This window comes from Pteropus medius, unplaced genomic scaffold, assembly GCF_902729225.1.
Source record: "Pteropus medius unplaced genomic scaffold, Ma_sr-lr_union100, whole genome shotgun sequence".
Lineage (NCBI taxonomy): Eukaryota > Metazoa > Chordata > Mammalia > Chiroptera > Pteropodidae > Pteropus > Pteropus medius.
Window position 1 is genome coordinate 2411879 of NW_024353517.1, and position 6500 is coordinate 2418378.

Below are 6500 nucleotides of genomic sequence, written 5' to 3' on the forward strand. Positions count from 1 at the left end.
CCCCAACAATTGTGAAGCTCATCTTTTCACAGCTGGACACTGGAGCTGCCCTTCTGACATCAGGCCTTAAAGCCAACAAGCTAGCCAGGTTTAAAGGCTTCAGTCTATAGAGTCTTTTGAAATCCTGGCTTCTGCTGGCTTCCGTAGACCTGGCTCGTCCCCAGAAAGAGGCAGAGTGCAGAGGCACAGAGGGGTTCTGAGTCTCCGCATCAGTCTTCAAGGCACTCAAAGATGCCAGTCAGAATTGTTTATTTCACTGTGGTATTTGTTGGACATAGACAACATTTTGCCAAGTTCTCATTTTCCCTGGTTTCCAGGCAAATTTTAGCAGAGTAGGAGAGATGGTGCCATTTAACCCTTGCTGGCCATGCCCCCAGCCTAGTTTGTCATTTTAGAAGGTAACATCCTAGTGAGAGCCATTCCCAGGCCTGAGTCTAGCCCACCCCCAGATGCAAACTAAATGACACCCCAACCCCTCCAGTATCATCCCAGAGATTCACACCAGCCTTAGCATGCAGACTGGATGTCCGAGCCCGTGGGAAATCTTAGGCTAGCTGACTGGATCCACAACCTGGCTGAAGGGCCTCTAGGATCCTAGAGTGATGGACTCCTCTTAATCTTGCCCCCCTCTAAGTGGGCTTCATTGCACTTTACCTCCTCCATTATAAGCTGCTTTCTATTAAAGCCGTAGATCCCATTTTGCCTTGGTATCCAGGAAGGACAGGCCATGGCTTGCTCACCTTTGCATATCCTGGGCCCATCACAGGTTGGGTTTCCTGAGAAGCAGCTTGAAGAGGAAGTCAAGGTGTTGATTAGAGGGTGCTCCTGGGACCAACACCAGGATTGAGCAGAGGGAGAAGATGAGCAGCAATGAAGGTTTCAGCTCCACATTTCTGGAGCTCTGTAACCCTGCAGAGCTGTCTTGAGGCAATGGCTCAGGACTTTATTCCACTAAGTTGATGGGTCTTTGGATGCTGGCTGTTACCAGAAGGATGTGGAGGTGTGAAAGTTGGAAGAGGAAGTTTTCTTCAGCTGAGGCAATTCCTCCTGAAAGGACTGACAGCTGAGGACTTTCTGCTATCTGCACTCTCAGCAGCAAGTTCTTCATTTCTGAAAGGGAGTCTGGGTAGCTCATTACAGCATCCACTACAGTGCCTAGCACATAAAAGGTGCTCAATAAAAATGCTTGCAAAATGAATTATTTGGGGAAAGTTATTTGGGAAAAAGTGGAGAATGATATTGGAGAAGGAGAAAACAAAAAATGAGAAACCAGCAAGAAGACCATGACCAAAATCCAGCCCCCAGGGCACGGGGTTAGCATGGTGGAGGTGGAGGCGGAGGCGAGACTAAGGAGGATGGTGAGCAGACTCGGCAAGGGCTTGCCAGCTCTGCCCAAACAGGTGAGGACTTCTTTTTCTGGGCCAGAGTCTTGAAACGAAAAATAAATGAAAACTTCAGGACATGAGACATATTAAAGAGACCCTTTTTGTTTTTAAACCTCCCCTTGTTTTCTTTCAAGACAATGCTAAGGAAATAATGATAGTTAATATTTATTGAGCTCTTATTGTATAACAGGCACTGTAGTAAGTGCTTTACCTGCTGTAACTCACAACCTTATGAACTGGCGCAGTTATTATCCCCATTTTATAGCTGAGGAAGCAAGGAGTTGGCATAGTGGGTGGCAGGACTGGGATTCAGGCCAGTTTGGCCTAGAGTGCAGCTCTGAACTGTCACACTGCACTCTCTCAGCTCTTAGTATGACCTGAATAGTCAGTTTGTGCATTCCATCACTTAAAACTCATTAATGGCGTGGGGTGGGATGTGGGAGGTGGGGGATTTGAACAAGCTTCTCTCAGGAGAGCAAACTGATGAGTAGGAGCACCTGGCACTAGCTGACATGGTAGGTGTTCAGTGAGTAGTTAAAGTAATGATTAAAAATGTGATGTGGTGGAAAAGTCATGCACTGGGATTAGTCCAGCTCTACCACTAACAGCATCTTGGGCAAGTCAACCTCTCCGGAGTAAATTATTTTTACCCATAAAATGGGCATTACACAGTTTGTCTTGCCTGCTTCTCAGGTATTTGGAAGGATTAAAGGAGATGAAGTCCTGTGTAAACTAAATACAATTTTTTTGTAAACCGTGAAGAGGTATAGATCCAAAGGGTGTCATTTCATAGATGAAGTGATGGAGTGGCAGTCTGGAGCCTCCTCTGGAGACACACAGACTGACACATGAGCATACAAACACTCTAGGCCATCATCAAGATGACTGCCCCAGAAAGGCCACTTCTTTGCGGAGCCAGGCATCAGAACACACATGCAGGAGCGCAGCATAAGGCTGTCTGGCACCTGCCGAGTTGCTTGGGGCAAGACAATCCACTATGCAATTGAAACTCATTCTAATAACATGTATAGGTCATGCCCTGTTGGTAATTCTAGGTTTCTATTTTCTTTATGTTAAATAAATGGGTGGTTTGGAAGTGATTTGGGCTTTATTGTACATAATGAGACCTTCGAAACCCTAAATTAGAATAAATATTCTTCAACCCTTGCTATGGCATTTTTAACACTGAGAAATGCTTTTGCAAGGTATTAAGTAGCTCCTGCTGAGTTATTCCCATTTCACAGAACTGGAGTTTGAGGCAAAAAGACATGAAGTGTCTTGCTTAGGTTCAGATACCTCTGTGCATGTAGAATGGGGTAAGAACTGAAGTATCTGGGTCCCCAGCCTTCTTACATCTCTCCAGATCACTATTCTCAGCTTTGTTCCACAGTTATCACACAATGGGTGACATTGTCACCTCACACATGCCCACGTGCATACTCAGGGTCAGGCAACCTTCTGTCCTTTTAGGGAAGTGTTTTAAACCTGGAATGAGGGGGAGTGACTATGAATCTAATCTAATCAGAATTCCTAGTAGTTCCATAAATGTTAGCCATTACAATGATTATTAGTGTTTGTTGTGACCCTCAGTGTTTTATTAATTTTTAATGAGATATTATTTATGATTCCTTATGGCTGTATTTAGTCATGGCGCCTCAGCCAAAATGACATACCCACACCTCCTACTTTTTAAAGTCTGGCTGATCCAAATTGCCTAAAAAGAAGGACATGTCAATTCACAATGCCCATCCCAGCATTGCCCAGTAGAAGAGTGGCTGGGAGGCTGCTTCAAATCCCAGAGCTCCTAATAGACTCTTTCCTGTGGAAATGAATAGACTGGATATTCAGAGCCTGGTGCTGTCAAAGTCCTAATCACAAAGTGTCACCTCACCCCCTTGTTTTGATTCCATATTCACAAAGCAAATCCTTGAGGATCTCATTCCCCTGGAGATGGCCTACTAGAGAAAATGTGGCCAAAGCCTGAGCCCTGGACCCAATCATGGCTACTTGCTTTGCCTGGCCCCACCACTTACCAGCTGAGTGCCCTCGGCCAAGTTCTGTAACCTCTCAGAGTACAATTTTTCTCTGGATAAGATGGGATGCTAATTTGCATAAGGTTACTGAAGAGATTAAGAGAATCCACAGGGAAAGGAGAAATACCTCATAAGGCAGATAAATTCTGTTAAATGAAAAGCTTTAATGTCTTGCATGTTAAAGTTAGGGGGCTTCAGCACTGGAGTAAAAGACTGTATGACTTGGCCAGATGTAGTGGAAATACTAGAGTTGAAGTGTCACTAGGGTGGGAAGGCATGATAAGAGATACATGTGGTCTGAGTTAGGGACACCTCAGAGAAGAAGGATAGAAGACCAGTGCCAGTTTCCCAAAGGTGGGATGGCCAAAGGACATTTAAGAACAACAAGGGTCTATTCTTTGAAGTTATTTGCATTTCTAGGATGCAAAACCCTCCTTCAGTAATGTCAAATCTTCAATAAAGTCACTTATTTCTGTTATTGTTACTTTTATTTTTGCTTTTTGAAATCAATGCAGTATGGAGCAGATAAAATAACAAAGCAGGAGTTCTGAGCCAGAGGTGATCATAAGAATAAAAACACAAATGCCCAACTGCTGGGAACTTGCAGAAAATTTTGAAAGGGCTTTAATGCACAACTTAAATATACAACTTTCCCCGTATTTACAACCTTTTTTTACTCTCCGTAGTGTGATTGTTGCACTTTTTTTTTTTTTCTCCATTAACTTGGAGCTATTGCTTTAAGTTTACCTGATAGTGTCTCGAGGTTGTAGAAAAACATAATGAACATGTTATATGAAAAATAACTAATATGTTGCTAAATATAAGTTTATCCTATGCTGCTCACTCTCATGGTTTAGGCTAGGCTAGAGATATGCATTTAGGCAACATCGCTCTATTCATTTGTAAGATTCTGAAGTCATTACTGAGACTATGGCATCCTCCACACATGCCCACTGGTTGTTGGCAGAAGGCCTCAGTTCCTCACCATGTGGACCTCCCCTATAGCTGCCTGAGTGTCCTCACAACATGGTGCCTGACTTCCCCAGAGCAAGTCATCCAAGAGAGACAGCCACAATGCCTTTTATGACCTAGCCTCATAAGTCTCCCACCATCACTTCCAATAAAGCAAATCAGTAAAAATAGCCCACACTCAAGAGCAGGGAAATTGGGCTCCACTTTTTGGAGGGAGAGTATTAAAAACATTGTGGACTTATTTAAAATCACTACAATTGGCATTGCAGTTTTAACATTTAGGCTTGGGAAAACTGGGTTATCAACTCTCATATATGTGTATTTATATATATGTGTGTGTGTGTATACATAGGTATATATGTGTGTCTATGTGTGTACATATGTATATATGCGTGTGTATATCTATGTGTGTGTGTGTGTGTGTATATATATATATAGAGAGAGAGAGAGAGAGAGGATTTATTTCAAGAAACTGACACATGGTTGTAGGGACTGGCAAGGCTGTAGGCAGGGTGCAGGCTGGAAACTCTCAGGCAGGAGCTGAAGCTGCAGTCTTGAGGAAGAAGTTCTCCAAAAAACCTGATTTTTACCCTTAAGGCCTTTCCACTGGTTGCATGAGGCCCACAAACATGATCAAGGTGGTCTCCTTTACTTAAAGTCAACTGATTGTTAACCACATCCACAAATACCTTCACAGTACCCCTAAATTAGTGTTTGATTGAATGACTGTGTACTCTAGCCTAGCCAAGTTGACACAGAGACCGACCACAACATCAACCTCTAAGCCTCTAGTTCTGCCTTTGCATTGTGGAAAACATGCTTGCTCACCCCAATTTCCTGGCGGCTACTTCCTGAGTGCTCCCCTTTTTGACATCAGCCAAGGCTTCACAATATCCAGTCCCAGCCCTTTTTATCATAAAGACAATATAGCAATAATGCAGGGCGTTTGAAAATAGAGGGAGAAATTACGACGCCTTCGTTTGTATCTTTCCCAATCTTTATTTATGACACACTATATATTTACATTTTACAGTCATGGTACACTTGCTGTTTTGTGTTTATCTTTTAACATTATCTTTACATTGAAAACTCTTTTTTTGTAATTGCTATTACAGTTTTCATAGTTGAAATTTTCTATGGCTACAGAATAGTCTACTGAGCAGATGTACCACAGCTTATTTAAATTTATCCCTCTTTTTGGCCATTTGAGTTGCTTCTAGACTTTCACTATAGTGAATAAATGTTACAATGAACGTCTGTGCTCACGTTCTCTCTCTTTTCAATTAGTAATATAGGAATTGAAATATTTACACCAAAGAGCTATAACCATTAAATGAGATAATGTGTATAAAGCACCTGATATAGGGCTTTGCATACAATAGGTATGAAATAAACAGTAATCATTATATTATCAGAACCTAATTCGTACTGATTTTGGCCAAACTTTCTTTTGTGTACATGCCAAAGACTTTCAAGAGAGGAAAAAGAAGTAAGGAATCTTACGGAATCTGAAGGGATGTCTCATTATTCGTTAAAAAACTGCTATAGTTCTCTGCACTCAATATTCTCATTCACGCAATTTTTTAAACTTTCCTGAACTTTTTTTTTCATTATAGCTTAATTTTTTTTCATTGTAGCTTTTTTTTTCATTGTAGCTTAATTTTTCTACAGTATCTTAGAAATCTTGTTTGTATAAGTTATGCTAGGATTTTTTTTTTTTTAGGCAAGGCAACCCTTGGTTGACCTCACAGATTGCAAGGACCTTGTCAGCTTAAAATCCCTTATTTTTTAAATTTTTACGCCTAGAGCACCTGGTCTTCCTAGGTGGTCTCCCATCCAAGTACTAACCAGGCCTGACCCTGCTTGGCTTCCGAGATCAGATGGGATCAGGCTTGTCCAGGGTGGCATGGCCGTAGACATGCTAGAAATTTTAACATCAACTATCTATCTATCTATCTATCTATCTATCTATCTATCTATCTATCTATCATCATCTATCATCTATGTAGCTCTGTCTATCTCTATCTTTCTCTTGGTGTTGTATTTCCTAAAGCCTGTCGAGATTGGATTTTATGCTTCTGAGACAGTGAAAACATAAACAAATTTTGTG

General features: G+C 41.7%; 1 pseudogene; it reads right to left on the minus strand.

The window, feature by feature from the left end:
- Positions 1-6189: 6189 nt before the first annotated feature.
- Positions 6190-6308, minus strand: LOC120593141 (uncharacterized; annotated as a pseudogene).
- Between the last annotated feature and the right edge of the window lie 192 nt (positions 6309-6500).